The 15,725-nt window shown below is 38.4% G+C and overlaps 1 long non-coding RNA gene across 1 annotated transcript; it reads right to left on the bottom strand.

Annotated features, from left to right (window-relative positions):
• Nucleotides 1–13,743: 13,743 nt before the first annotated feature.
• LOC136336279 (uncharacterized) lies at nt 13,744–15,674 on the bottom strand. Its single transcript, XR_010731404.1, has 2 exons — nt 15,596–15,674; nt 13,744–15,496 (listed from the first exon to the last, which is right to left on the bottom strand). It is a non-coding gene; the product is annotated as an uncharacterized lncRNA (long non-coding RNA).
• Between the last annotated feature and the right edge of the window lie 51 nt (nt 15,675–15,725).

The raw sequence follows: 15,725 nt of genomic DNA, 5'->3' as shown, positions 1-15,725 counted from the left end.
AGTGAGGGCTCATCTGGTTTGAGGAAAAGCCCACCAGCTTGAACCCAAGGTCGCTGGCTTCAGCAAGGGGCTACTTGGTCTGCTGAAGGCCCCCGGTCAAGGCACATATGAGAAAGCAATCAATGAACAACTAAAGTGTTGCAAAGCGCAATGAAAAACTAATGACTGATGCTTCTCATCTCTCTCCGTTCCTGTCTGTCTGCCCCTGTCTTTCCCTCTCTCTGACTCACTCTCTGTCTCTCTCCGTAAAAAATAATAATAATAAAATAAATAAATGGGAAAGAAGTGAAGTTGCACAAAGCTGGGAAATGCTGTGTTCTGGCTAAAGGAAATGGAAAGATCTTGCACAGCTCCTCAGGTCCTCAGCTGCAACTCTCAAAAGGTTTGCTTAACAGTAACAATTACAACCTAAAAGAAAAGGTAAACCATAGAACTAAGGGCAAATATGAAATAAACCCACATTAGCAAACCATGTTTCTAATTCTGACAGAGCAAAAGGATCTTTTAGTAATTTAACTGCCTATCATAAAACCTGACGTGTATCAAGAGGAAAAAAAGTGTCCATAAAAAAAGTCCCAAAATATAACAGATGTTAGAAGTAGCAGAAAAGACTTTAAAGAGGACATTATATTTCCAAATACTTAAGAAAAAAATAGATATGATCAAACAGATGAGGAAGAACAGAAAAATGAAAACTATTTTTAAAAGATTCAATTGGAAGTTAGAAAAAGATAGACAAGACAGAAATTCATTTATAATAGTTAAGTCAGTAGGATAGCTATAATAATTTCACACATTTCTAAGTGATTATTGTTGAAATTCTTAAAGATTAAATCAGTCAAAAATGATGACGAGTAAGCTAATATCTCTGTACAAGTTTGGTTAGAAACGTAGTTATTTAAAGGCTTTTTAAAGGCTAATAAGCAAGTGTCAATAATAAATCCAAAACTAAAGAGTACTTCATCAGAATTAAATCTTACATGTCAGCAACTTAAATTCAGTAAGAAATAGGGAAATGTTAACCATATACAAAGTGGGAAAAGTAGGTCAATAATAATAATAATAGCAATAGTTACTATAATAAACAATAATACATAAAAAAGTTGTTTTGTGTACTCACAGCTATTAACCTACTTTTGCCAGCCACTGTGTCTGTGATACAGATTCTTCATCAGATGTATGAAAATATTGGTAGAGACTTCAATTTTGTATTATTTGGTATATTTAAATATCAAGAGGAGAGGAAAATATTGATTTATGGCTTTTGCCTAATTAAACTGTCATCTATAACACATTTTTTAAATTTGTCCGTTGATTTGAGAGAGAGAGCAAGTGAGAGAAGCATCAATTTGTTGTTTCACTTAGTTGTTCCATTTTAGTTGTGCATTCTTTGGTTGCTTCTCCTAAGTGCCATGAGCCGGGATCGAACCCACCACTTTAGTACACCAGTACAATGCTCTATCCACTTAGCCAACTGGCAGGGCCTCATTTGTAACATATTTATGTGCCATCACATATGCCTAAGTATAAGGCTACCCTTAATATAAAAAGATCTCCTATGTTCTCAGTGGCAAATCCAATTAAAGGGTTTCTTTCCCAAAAATGAATATATGAACTTCTATTATTGTAGATGGAAATGCCACATTGCTATTAATAATATTAATTAACTTAGTTTATACTTAAATCACATATTATATATGATTACATAGTAATCTGAAAATATTACTCTTCCCTTTAGAGTTTGATGAAACAAGTTTTTTCAGACTTTTCATATGTATCTTTACCATCTGGGTCTGGTTCTTTACCTTTACCAGAGCCATTCACACCACGAGGAAATCTCAAAATAGGTTGCTGAGAAAATGGATTGATAACTCATCTTCATCAAGGCAATACAGATTTTGTTGATGAAGAGCATAAAAACATTTGTAAAGAGGGTTTTCATGAAGAAAGCTGCAATTCTAACTACACCAGAGGAAGTGTGAGTAATATCTTCACTTCACCCCGTGCCTGAAGAGAGGGACTTTAAAAATTAAAAAACGTCTGGAAAACTTCTCATGTATTCCCTGTAGTTGGAAGACACAGTCATCTATTAAATGACTTTCTCTTAAGAAAACTAAAGCAATAGAACAGACGAGGCTGTATCTGGGAAGTAATTAAACTTCCTTTCAATGGCTGATCAAAATGTGTACACCTTGAAGACAAAACGTGGAACTCACGGTAGGTATGTTCATCCGGGATCATTCAAACCAGGATCCTATCCCACAAAGATTACCTGGCTCCCTGTTGTATTCTGTCAATAGGATCCCTCACAGGAGACTACAGAAAAGGACAATGAGAAAAGAACATGCTCCTTCTCGTATGTTTCCTATTTCTGTCAGAATCACTTAATAATGACACTTTATCCCCAGCAGAAACAGTTAATCCTAACATAGCAGGGTGTTGCAGTTTCACTCCCAAAACTATCTTCACTGCGCTCCTCAGTGGTATTATACCAGATGGCCGTTGCCTCTCCTCAGCATTCTCAGACCAGTACTCACATTCCTGAAGTACCAGTGCTGATCAAGCACTGACTCCTCCTCAGAGCTCTGCATTCCAGCTCAGCAACCCTTCTAAAAGCCTTTAAGTTATAAAGATACTGATCCTGGCCGGTTTGCTCAGTGGTAGAGCATGGGCCAGGTGTCTAGATGTCCTGGGTTCAATTCCCAGTCAGGGCACACAGGAGAAGCAACCATCTGCTTCTCCATCCCTCCCCCTGCTCTTCCGCTCACACAGCCATGGCTTCATTGGCTCTAGCAAGTTGGTATCCAGCACTGTGGATGGCTCCGTGGCCTCCACCTCAACTGCTAAAAAAAAAAAAAAAAAATGGCTTGGTTGCTGAGCAACCAAGCAACAGCCCCAAATGGGCAGAGTATCACCCCCTAGTGGGCTTTCTGGGTGGATCCGGTGGGGGGCGCATGCAGGAATCTGTCTCTCTGCCTACTCTCCTCTCATTAAAAATATAAAAAATAAAAATAAAAGGATATAAATATACCAACCTCTTTCTTTTTGTACCCCAAACTTAAACGGGCATCTGTTCCCTAATGTCTAGTTAAGAATTCTTTACATGAAGTTCTCTATTAAAGCCAGTTAGTATATAAAAATGTTGGTATAGTTCCTGTTTCTTGACTAGACTGACTGATTCACCTTATAAGTTTCACTGTCCTCAATACAACCTAGTGCATAGCCCATATGACACTGTACAATTTACCCTAAAGCTCACACTCAACCAGGTGGTGGCCACAAAGAGACCCACCTGGCATCACAGTCAGTCCCTTCCTATAAATGAGCAAAGTTCTTTAACCCCTTCGAGGGCTGTACACCTGGAAGCACAGAACGACCTCACTACGTCCCTCTCCTTTTGTTTTTTACCAGTAGACAAGTCAGCCAGCCTTTTAACTTAAGTTTCTTAAGAGTAAGATAGTTACCTCTGTGTCCCCTAAATCCTTAGTGCCACATATGAAGTTCTCTGAAAGGGTCTCTTAAGGCCCCATCACTTGACTTGAGGTGGAGGCCAGCAGCACTCTGCTCTCTGTGGGATAGGTGGAGTGGAACATCCTGAGACACTGACATCTCTCCCCTGAGAAACACTCAGTACAGTTTTCCACCTTTCTGTCTTCAGCATCCCCAGCCTCCTTTGATGTAGGAGGGCAGAGGTGATGGATTGACAAGAGCAGAACTGAGTTTTGGACATTCCCCTTTTTAACCTGGTACAGATGGCCTAGTGCTTATTAAAACTTAAAATGTAGATAGTTACTACCTATGAGCCTTGGCCTCTAGAGTCTATTTTGAAACTCAAAGTATTTGTGAAATTCTCGATTAAAGCGCTATCTGTATTAGTTACTGTATGAACTGATTTTTTATAACAAAAAAACCCAACTAAACTACAGTAGCTCAGATAAGGTAGATGTTTATTGCTCTCTCATGCAACATTCAGGGTCAGCAGGGGAAGTGAAATGGGAAGGCAACCTGCCCAAGGGTCACCCAGAGTCCAGGCCTTTCCATCCTGTTTTTCAGATAGCACCCCAAGTACTGCCCTCATCTGCATAGTTGAAGCTGGCTCACTACCTCAATGGTCAAGCATGGAAAGAAACAGAGCTATCTGCATACCCAATTGTTTTAAAGCAAGACTCAGAGGTGCACTTATAATTTCTACTCACATGCCATAGGTAAAAACTTAGACATGTAACCAGTCTAGCTCTAACAGGCTAGGAAATGCTGTCCCTAGCTCAGGGACTATGTGCCCAGCTGCAGCGCAGCAGTTTCTATTGCCAAACGGAAAGAAAAAATAATGAACATTGTGAATAATTAGCAGACTCTGCTAACGATCACTTATTAATCAGTTCAAAATTTAAAAATAAATATTGAAAAAAATTACTGAAAAGGTTTAACATGAAATGCTACCCTTAGAATATATTTTTAAAAATAAAATGGTTGAAACTAATCCAAAATAATATTAAATGAAAGTGGAAAAAACAAATTTTAAATTAAAAAAAATAGTTGTTGACATAAAAATACAATGAAAAATGATTTTACTACAGGGCAGTTTCATTAAAAAAATAATAAAATGGTTTTCTTTATAAAGTTAGTCCCAAAATACCTTAAACATCCATAAATTACAGTCTACTTCCCATTTAAGAAACCAATGTTCAGATCTACTTTCAGCGAGAAACAGTAAAAACTATGGGAAAATCCTTGGATACCAGGACCCTCAATGTAATGCCTTGAAACTCTTTCAAAACATTTTATCAGAGTCAATAAAATGAAAGCAACAGTAAAAATATCATTTTCATTTCACCTCACTTTCTTTTACCCACCACTCTAAGTTAAACAGGTGGAAAAATGCCTAGCGAGGATCCAGAGGGGAAAAGCCAAGAAAGGGGTTCAGTTTATTTACAAACTACATAATCAATTCTTTCAGTGACTGCAAAGAGGTCACATATTAAGTACTAAAAGACACTACCTCTAATACTTATAGAAATAATGGAAGTTCTAAAAATCACCAGCTTACAGGCTATTCTGGAAAGTATATACATTGTGTGAGCTTTATTCCATACAGTCTTAATATATGTTAGATAAGTTCAGAAAAACAAATCAGTTCAACATGAACGAATCAGGCAGCAACCACAGATCAACTAAAACCAACTTTTGATTTCTTCAACTAGAACTCCCTAGTAGGTTAATAAATAATGAGTTTGGAGTTTCAGAGTGTTAGTGACTATAGTAAAACCCAGCAACTTTTTAAAAGCTAATTCCAACATTTCCAGATGTCCTCTGACTATAGATGGCAGCTTAACAAAGTTAAGAATTCTAAGAGAACTAGACATTCTTATTCTCGGGAGACCTGTTTGAAAGGGACACCTGCAGTAATAAAAATTGAAGCATTTAACATGCCTCAAGAACAGAGGTTTCCCAAAACTAAGATGAAAGGACCCGGTATCTGAACTCTGCTCATGCTGGACTCCAGCAAGCATGTTGAGCTATTTATAAATGTACCTATGGAAATGACTGTGCTGTATTTGGGGGTCTGGCACGATTATTGCCTTTCATTAAGCTTAGATAGAACGTACTTTCACAATCTGAATCTTAGAGAAATTATATTTTTGAACCATCACATACATTTTTACATAGAAAAGTTTTTAAATAGATTATTATTTATAATGTTTCAACTGAAAAACACAAATGACTAAATAACTACATTTTCATATTTGTTAATTTATGTCAACAGATTTTAAAATACTCCTTGGCTAATTAAACCACCATTCCACTTTTGAATAACTTGTTTTTAACATTCTCTATTTGACCATTTCCTACTGAAAGTTTAATAGCATATTTCATATAAAGTCTACTTTCATGAGAACTTCTTATGAGCAAATAGTATTTTCATGTTAAAGAGTTGCATATCAAGCCATGTTAAAAGAAGCATAATAAGAATGTTTAACCCAGTTTGGAAGTCAAGCAGTAGCTTAGACTAAAAAAAGCAATCCTAATAGAAGGCCAATTAAATACTGCATAGTCTGGATAATATTTTTTAAGGCCCAGATTTTTAATTTGAAGAAAAAAATAATAAAACTATGTAAAATTTAATGTGTGGAAACATTTAAAATTCCAGCATTGAAATGAGTAACTTGGAATAATATGTCAAATGTTTTCATTTGTAACCAAGACAATTACACATACTATTTTAGGTAATTCAGAAGCCCTTACTTAATAAAAGGCACTACCAGAATAATACAGTTATTTTTAACTGTTGAAAACAACAAATAACAACAAAAAAGAAAGAAAACAAGCACAGGACTAAAATAAGTACATTCACTAATTAAATTAAGGCAATGAAGTAGAAGACAAAAATCTGAAACAACTTATTTTCTCTCCGAATTAAGGTACATAAAATGAAAACATCTCAAAACAGGCAAACCATAAGAATTCTTACTTATTTCCCTGTGTAGGTCTAACAGGCGGAAAAATAGAATACTTTTTTTTAATTATTTTTATTTATTTATTCATTTTAGAGGAGAGAGAGAGAGATTGAGAGAGAGAGAGAGAGAGAGAGAGAGAGAAGGGGGGAGGAGCTGGAAGCATCAACTCCCATATGTGCCTTGACCAGACAAGCCCAGGGTTTTGAACCGACAACCTCAGCGTTCCAGGTCAACGCTTTATCCACTGCACCACCACAGGTCAGGCTAGAATACTTTTAAAAATTATTTTTAATTTTGAAATTGTTTTCAATTACTGTTTACATTCACTATTATTTTGTATTTGTTTCAGATGTACAGCATACTGATTAAACAATCATATACTTTACAAAGTGTTCCCCTCGGTATTTCCAGAACCCACCTGGCACCACATAGTTATTACAATATTATTAATAGTATTATATTTCCTGTGCTGTACTTTACATCCCCACGACTATTGTGTAACTACCTATCTGTACTTCTCAATCTCGTCACCTTTCTCACCCAGTCCCCCAAACACTTACCCTCTGGCAACCATCAGTGTGTTCTCTGTATCTATGAGCCTGTTTGTTTTGTTTGTTCATTTATATTGTTCTTTAGATTCCACATATATGTGAAATCATTCGGCATTCATTTGTCTTTCTCTGACTGACTTATTTTACTTAGCATAACACTCTCCAGGTCCATTCGTGCTGTCACAAATGGTAATATTTTGTTCTTTTTTATAGCTGAGTAATATTACACTGAACATATGTACCACAGCTTTTTAATCCATTCTTCTCTTGATTGGCACTTAAGTTTCCTCCATAGTTTGGCTATTGTAAATAATGCTGCAAAGAACGTAGGGGTGCATATATTCTTTCAAATCAGTGTTTTGGGTTTCTTCAGGTACATACTCAGAGGTTGATTCTCTGGGTCATAAGATAGTTCTATTTTTAACTTTTTGAGGAACCTCCATACTGTTTTCCATAGTGTCTGCATCAATCTGCATCTTAAAGCTCAAAAATATCCTAGAGATTAAACCAGCTATTCAGCTTTTAACTGATAGCTTAAATACAGACTACTGCACTCTATCCACTTTCTGATGCAAGGGCTGAGACCTCGTAAATCACATTTCTACCTTTGCCAGCTGGCTTGATGTTGGACCATCAAAAAAGGAATTCTAGAAGGAGGAATAATCAGCCAGTTCCTTCTGTGTGCTACTTGCTCGCTTCCTCTTAGCTTCTTGAGCGTGCCAGTTTTGTTAGCAGTGCCCCAATACTACTTCAGCTCAGCAACAGCATTGCCCTTTTAGAACAAAAGCTGGCTCTCATTTGTAGTTTCCCAGCATTTGTCAAACCAGTTTCGTCATGTCCCCCCAGCCCCGGAGCTATCAGCACCAATGTGGCATGGCCTCATTTTCAGAGGTCTGGGGCTCAGGCCTGTGGAGGCCACTTTTCTAAGCTTCTAAGTTTTAGTCATTTCAATTTCTTATTTTTGTTACTCTACTTTTACTACTGGTAGTTGTTGTGGCTTAGTGTTCTCTTTTCTCTTTTTCAGTTCTCTAGTTAGCTTTATACTGATTTCATAATTCTTAATATTAAATTCTCTATTTAAATAACTAATATATTTCCTGTCCCCTGACTGAACCCTATGTCCAGTAGTTCCTAAGGTAAATAGTTCAATCAAAATCACCAGGGGGCTTGAGATGTACAGTTTGAAAGGCCATATCTATTACTATGTTATATATTTTTCTATTAGCAAAATGAAAAATATTATTTTCCTAAAACAAATCTTAACCAAATATTCTTGGTTCCAAGGAATGCACAGAAGAGAGTAATTCTCAACCAGAGTGAGTTGAAGATGGGCCCTGAGGTGGGATCTGAAATTAAAAGGTTTAGAAACACCAATTGAGGTCCAGTCTTTTCATAATATAAATAATGATGCTAAGATCTATTAGACCTATAAACTCCTTGAGGAAAGGAACTGAGTTTTGTCTACAAAAATGTGTTGTAAATATTCCAAATAAAAACATATGAATGGGAGAAGTTAAAAGGATATTTATCTAAGGTTTAAAAATTAGTGACATAATTAAGCCAATGACCACCTTCACAGTTGAAGGTCTTCTCCTGCTTATCCCATTTGTACAACAGGATCCCATCACCACTAAGCTGAGGGCCTAGAAAAACACTGGTGAAGGTTGAGCTACCTAGGAAAAGGGCCTTGTACTGTATTAGAAGCAGTAATAGGAAGTGTTCTTTGATCAACACCTGGAGAGTAGGGAAAGAAACATGATTAAGCAAAGAAGAGGTTGAAATGTGATGCAATACCAAAAGAGGCCTCAGTTGACTCTAGAGCAGGGGTCTCAAACTCAACTCAGCATGTGGGCCGCAGAGCAAGATCACAGCCCTTCGGTGGGCCGCACTAGGTCTACAAAAGGCAACTGTTACGCAACACTTTTCTCACTGCAGTTGAAAACAAAAAAAAATCAGTACAACAAGCACAATTGTACATGCAGTTTACTCAGTGTCACAAAACAACCAGAAACTGTAGTTTGCATCACAACTGCTGTTAACTAAGCTAATATCTAGCTAGGATGCTAGAGAAATGAAAAATACAAGTAGGCCCCTAGGCTTACTTAATTTTATCCAAAATATTTTGAACTTCGTGGATTAGTCTGCGGGCCGCACAAAATTGTTTGGCGGGCCGCATGCGGCCCGCAGTCTGCGAGTTTGAGACCCCTGCTCTAGAGGGAGTTCTGAAGATAGAATGATCCTTCAGAGTTATGCTGAATTGGGGCATAGGTTGAGTCTTCAGACGTCCATATCAGTCAGTCACTGGACATGGGCAACCCAGACAGAAAGTGTGATCTTGGGTAAGGTGGCTCCATTCAGCCTGCACAATCAAGTGGAGGCTGGCAGCTGAGCATTTTCTGCTGCCTGCACTCCCGGTAGCCGGCAGAAGTAAGTCCTTCATTCCTGAAGGGAACAAGCTGGGTGGAACATCACAATGTCCACCACAGTCCAACCCTTGTCTACTTGAATCTATGTCTTTAAGTTCTGGAAGCAGCTCCTTCAGGATTCCAGTTAGCCACTCTTTCTGGGGAAAATCTTAGAGGAGGAACATAAATAGGAAAAACTATAGCCCCTAGAACAGCACCTAATCTTGGTCTATAAATGATACTCATTATTACCTGAATTTACTAACCATTCAAGATATTTCTCACCCTCAGCTGGTATGCTTGATAACCTCCACAACTTGTCTGGCATAATCCAGACCCTCATCTCAAAGTCTCTATGCCCTCTCATGCCATATCTCCTTGAAACAAGTAGCTTAAGAGCAGTTAGTAGCCACAGCTTATTGTACAAGCGAACTCTGACCGAGTCCTTTGGTGAAAATATTCCACTTTGAAAACCAAAACTTCTAAACTCTCAGAGCCCAGAATTGCTAAAATGAAAATTCTATAAATGGATCATTGAGAATGACAAAGTATTGGCAAAGCCAATACTATTTCTACCCCTTGATATTTGGACTGATGGATTCTACCTATTGGGAATCACATAAAAGTTATTGATCTCTTAGAGGACAGCAACCTAAACTCACAGTTCTACCTCTAACCTAACACTTCAGCAGTGCCTTCAACAGCCTCTTCCTTCAATAAGTATTACCATCATTCTATAATACCAGAAGTTTCTGACTAGCATGATGTGTGACATCGGTAAGGAGCCCATGCTCATATGCATATTGCCATATCTCCTTCAAAGTAAAGAGCAGTCCCAGAAAGTCCAACACCTTTAGAGCAAACATTCTGAACACCTTACAATACTGGTGCCAGCTGAGGCCCCTCAGACAGGAAAAGGAAAGCCACATCTATAACATGTCTATTACCATCAATATAAAGCTCTGGCTCTGGCCCTTCTATGGTAGAAAGGGTCCAATGTAGTCAGTTTGACAGTAATTGACTGATTAGTCTCTTCAAGGAATGGGAACTCAACATGGGTGTCTGCGAGAGCACATTGAGTGTTCAGGAGCAGAAGTACCTGTTTTAGCCTTGGTAATTTAGAGCACCCATGTAGTCAGGCCCACGCACAGCCTCTTCCATCCCTACTATCATAGCTAATCCATTTGTGTGCCAATTGTACTTTCATTGTGGTGGCAGGTTATGGTGAGAGGCTGGCTATGTCAACTAGACAAGGTTTTAGTCTACCTAGTTGTTTTAGTGTCTTTTCTGTGTTAGATATAAGTATACAACCCAAAGATCCTCACACTTCTTGTCCCACATACTCCCATGTACCCATTTTCATGCCTCTATCTCAGAACTCCTTGTCTCCAATATAGCAAATTTTTTCCTTCCAGGCTCTTGACCAACCAGCCAAGCTATTCATCTCTGCCTATGAATTCATGTATATTCTAATCTTTGTCTATTTCTATTGCTACATAAAGTGGAGGCTCAAGTACACTTCCAAAGGCTCTGCCTATTAGGAGGATATCCTTGAATCACTTCCCTTTCTACCCACCTGGGACAATAGTTCAACCAAAATATCAAAATGACTTATCAATGAACCAAACGTAGGCTTTTCCTTTACTAGCTGATAATAAGAGATAAACCATAAAGATATCAGCTGAATATTTAAACAGTAGTGAATGACATAGGGGTCCAGGTTACTTGTTCATGCCTCTTGTTTGTGCCCTTTAGTCCTGCTTGTCAATCCTGAATGTACCAACTACACCTTGATGCACTGTTCCTGTGCTTTCCCAACCTTAGGCCATGAATGATCTAACAGAAGAAAGTTCAAGGACAGTTGTGGCTACAATGCCACTTGATACCTCAATGACAGGCACTCCATCTTTCACCGTTCTGTAGCATGCCAGAAGCTGTTTCTTTAAAAGGTATAAAACTCTCTGCTGTGTATTCTGCCATACTCCAGAACTCTACAAGTGTGTATTGTGTTTCTCATTGGAACTTGCCATAAATTCTACATTGTGTCTTTTTCCACTAATGATACCTCTAATATCCAAATGAATGGCACGATAGCCGATGTGCAGTAAAGACTATCACAGTTTTTCTGATTAAATATATCATTTTATTTTCTGTGATTCTAAATGTTATTCAATCTCCTTGTTCATATTTTTCCATAATTAATCTAATTTATAGGCCAGTGGGAGAAATTAAAAAGTGCCCAGAATCATTCAAGATCAAGTGCTATAGCCTGACCTGTGGTGGCGCAGTGGATAAAGCGTCGACCTGGAAATGCTGAGGTCGCCGGTTCAAAACTCTGGGCTTTCCTGGTCAAGGCACATATGGGAGTTGATGCTTCCAGCTCCTCCCCTCTTCTCTCTCTCTCTGTCTCTGTCTCTCCCTCTCCTCTCTAAAAAATGAGTAAATAAAAAATAAAATAAAAAATTAAAAAAAAAAAAAAAAAAAAAAAGATCAAGTGCTACAGAAGATTACAGGGAGAACTTGCTTCCTTTTGAGATTTTAGGTTGAATAATGTCCCCCATACACCAAAAGAAAACAATGGGTTCTAATCCCTAAAATCTATGAATTTACTCTCTCTGGGGAAAAAAATGCAGATGTGATCAAGGATCTGAATGGGCCCTAAATACCATTACATGTATTTTTGTAAGATGGAGGCAGATAGAGAAACACGCAGCAATGGAGAAGGCAGTAAGACTAGGAAGGCGGAGACTGAAGTGACACAATCAGAAATCAAGAAATGACAGCAGTCACCAAATGCTTACAGTGGCCAGAGGAAGCAAGAAGAAGATTCTTCCTTAGAGCCTCCAAAGGAAGCATGGTCCAGACTGTGAAAGAAAAAAATTTCTATTGTTAAAGGCCACCAAGTTTGGAAACTAATGTAGGGAAAATAAAGAAAAGCTTTATGGGGTACATAGCATTTGAAGAATAGAGGTAGGATTTACATATATGGTGACTGGAAAGAAGAAAAAATAAAAGGAGAAGGGAAGGTAAGCATTACAGATTAAAGAAAAGGCAGTAAGACAGGAAATCAGGGAAGCTGCACAAGTAAAAAACAAAGCAATTCAAGTATGCAGGCACCTACGCTACTTGAAAGTAATGATACAGATTGTTAAAGATCTTGAATACTAACATAAGAAGTTTGTATTTTAATCTAATAAATTTAAACTTTAATCTGTAGATATTCAAGATCCTCCGCAGTTTGTGAGGACAAGGTATGTGAGTGATGGGACTGAGGGCCTGGGAGGAGGAAATAATGCCGTTGAGTTCCTTGCATATTTATGTCATACTATTCTCTAACTTTTCATTCATCTCCTTCCACAAGACTTACAAGTTAGAAATCAGTTTCCCCAAGACCAGCAAAACATCTGGCATATTTGTATGGTATATTGTAAATAAGAGAATGAGAATGCAGTGTATTTTTTGTTTTATTTATTACTAAGCATGGTGTGATAGAGTTCAATAGAATATTGAAAAGTATTTGAATCACTTTTAATTTTCAAAGGTCTTATTTGATAAGATAAGGGTCTCAAGTTCTGGGCAGTTTACTAAATGCTATTCCTGCTAAATATTAAAATGTAGCAGTATTTTGCAGAGGCAGATAAATGTAAAGAGGATGAGTTTAGCATAAACCCAACTGATAGCCCGCTGCAATAAAGAAATCAACCATAATTAACCAAGTAGTATATGTCAACATTGGCTAAACCATCCTTCTGGGTAAAAGAGTTTTGAATGTAAACCCCTGCTTCCTTACTTGTTGCAAGTGAATGAAACTACTTAACAACTATGCCTCCTTGAATATAATATCCAAAGTAGTGAAGCTCTTGAGTTCAGTAACAGTCTGCTTAAGATGACTTTATTTTTAAAATCTTAATACTGAAAATATAAAAGAAATATGGGCACTTTTGTGATTAACCCCAGAAAATCCTTCAGAACCAGGCTTGCAATTCTAGCCAAATCCAATCAATTAGAGGAGGTTGTCTGGAGCAGAGTTAAGAAGCAAAGAAAGGTCTGTACCATAATAGATTAGAAATGTCTGCTCAAGAGTTGCATTGGGAGTTGATGTCCAAATAATTTGTTTCTCCTTCTACATGTTCCAGAAGTTAGTAATTCGGCGTCTTTAAAACTTTTCATGTTCACTTCCTCTTATGTGAAATACAGAAGAAAAAACCCTCCATTTCAGTGCAAGTTTTCACTTAGCTGAGCATAGTTAATAAAAAGATTTACTGTAATCACATCAAAATGTTAAGCCCAATCCAGAGGGACCCGAAACATTGAAGACACGAACAAGGTCCGTCAATTACACACCAAAGCTTTATTGTCTAGCTTGGCCAAGTGGCAGCAACTCCGACAGAAATCTGAGGGAGAGCGTGCTGGCCCTTTGTTTTACCTAGTTTTTATAGTTTTGTAAGTGGGAAGTACAGAAGCAAAAATTGTAATTAGGAGCCCTTTACCACTATTGGTTATAGTCATATGTCCTTTAACATGATAGGACCATGTTCAATTTGCAAGCCATACATCATTTTGGAGAAAACAAAATTTACAAGTCAACACAATGGCAGAAAGATATCATTTTACATATTAAAAGGCATTCCCATATTATCTAGTGTTCATCCGCTATCTCTCTGTCCAGAGTCACAGGTATTAACCACATGCATTTACATAGGAGAGGTAGTTTCCGTGGGGACAGATGCCCGCAAATGGTTCATTGCTATAAGAAAAGGTTTATTTTGGCTTTTCTCTTCCTGCACCTGGCTAGCATTCACCCCTTTTCCCACAGGTGTGGTGGAATGTCTGGGAATCCATGTTTTCCTCCCCCTTTGCATTTACAATACAATGCCAAGGGCCATCCTGGTTATGCCAATCACACAGTACAGAGACTATTCTCACAATTTCTCTGCACACCTTAACCCAAATTAATAAAATGTTCTTCAAGCCTCTTAAAATATTAATATTAATTCTGTAGTTTTTGGTACCTTACAACACCTGCGGGTAAAGTGGCACAGTGGCTCCTCAGGGCTCCTCAAAAAAAGAACCAAGGTTGTAGTGAAGAGGGGGTAGAGGGTTGTTCTCCCTGTATTCAATGATTTCAGATAACTACTATTCTGGTTGCAAAGGCAGGGCAAATTCAACTGCCTGCCATCTGACTCCAGGGCATGTTTTTAAATACTCAGTAGGCCTTGGAGAAAAGAAAAAACAATACACAGGTCAGTGGAATCACACATGAAGAAAAAAAAAATAATAATAATGGAACTCTAAATGCAGAATTCCAAAGTTTACACTGGGAGGTTTGACACTGCACCCTGAGAGAGGCTAACACCAGTGGCGGAAAATGAGATCAAGGCTGAAACAGAGAGCACAACCCTCCATGATCACATGCAGCACCCACGCCTAAAGGGAGGGATACCAAAACAACTACCATTTGCAGTTTTAAAATATAATTCATGAAACAAGATATAAACACAAACGCTATCATACAAGTTTTGTTGTCCCTCTTGCTGTTGTAGTAACGAGTAGCGAACCCACCACCCCTTTTCTCAGGATGCAAGTTGGTCACAGGTCCACCCTCATGACCATTTCTGCAGAGAGCGAGGGGCGTTCCTGGGCCAGGGTGGGCTGCTCTCCTGAAGCCCTAAAATTGCGCCTAGGCCCCTGGATACTCAAACCGGGTAGGTGTGTGGGCAACCATAAGATGCAATTGAAAATTCTGGAAATGAGCAGAAGCAAAGACGGCAGTCCCACCTCCTCCACCAGGCGCAGGCGCCCTCCGAGTCTGGGGAACCAACTTAAAACCTAGTACTAAGCGGTGCAAGGTAGTTCTCATCGCCACGCCTTCTCCGGTCCTGAGCTGGAGCAGTTATAAGAGGGACTGCTTGGGGGACTACCCTCGTTATCTTATGAGACCTTGATTGTCTACAGTCGTGCTCAGGTTCATTTCCCTCTTCTCTTGTTGGAACTCGCTTTGACTGAAGTAAGAGTTGTTGTTTGGGGATAAAACGATTAAAGTTAACACTCTCAGAGGTAGGTCGCGTCCTTATAGCAGTCGGTCCTGACAGATAAGAAAAATAAAAATGGCATATTATAGCAAACACTTATAGTCCACCAACTCACTTACATGAAAAAAAAATCAATCTATAAAGTACTCTACCTTTTCCACACAATGTGCTTCAAAAGACCCAAAAGACGTATTATCACCTTTCCGTGCCAGTGAGTATCCTCTATTTGTTAACCAGGACCTGAAGTAAAGAGCAGCGCATGCGCGAGCCGCCGCACGGCGG

Source organism: Saccopteryx bilineata, chromosome 4, assembly GCF_036850765.1.
Source record: "Saccopteryx bilineata isolate mSacBil1 chromosome 4, mSacBil1_pri_phased_curated, whole genome shotgun sequence".
Classification (NCBI taxonomy): Eukaryota; Metazoa; Chordata; class Mammalia; order Chiroptera; family Emballonuridae; genus Saccopteryx; species Saccopteryx bilineata.
This window is presented reverse-complemented; position numbering and strand designations above follow the sequence as displayed.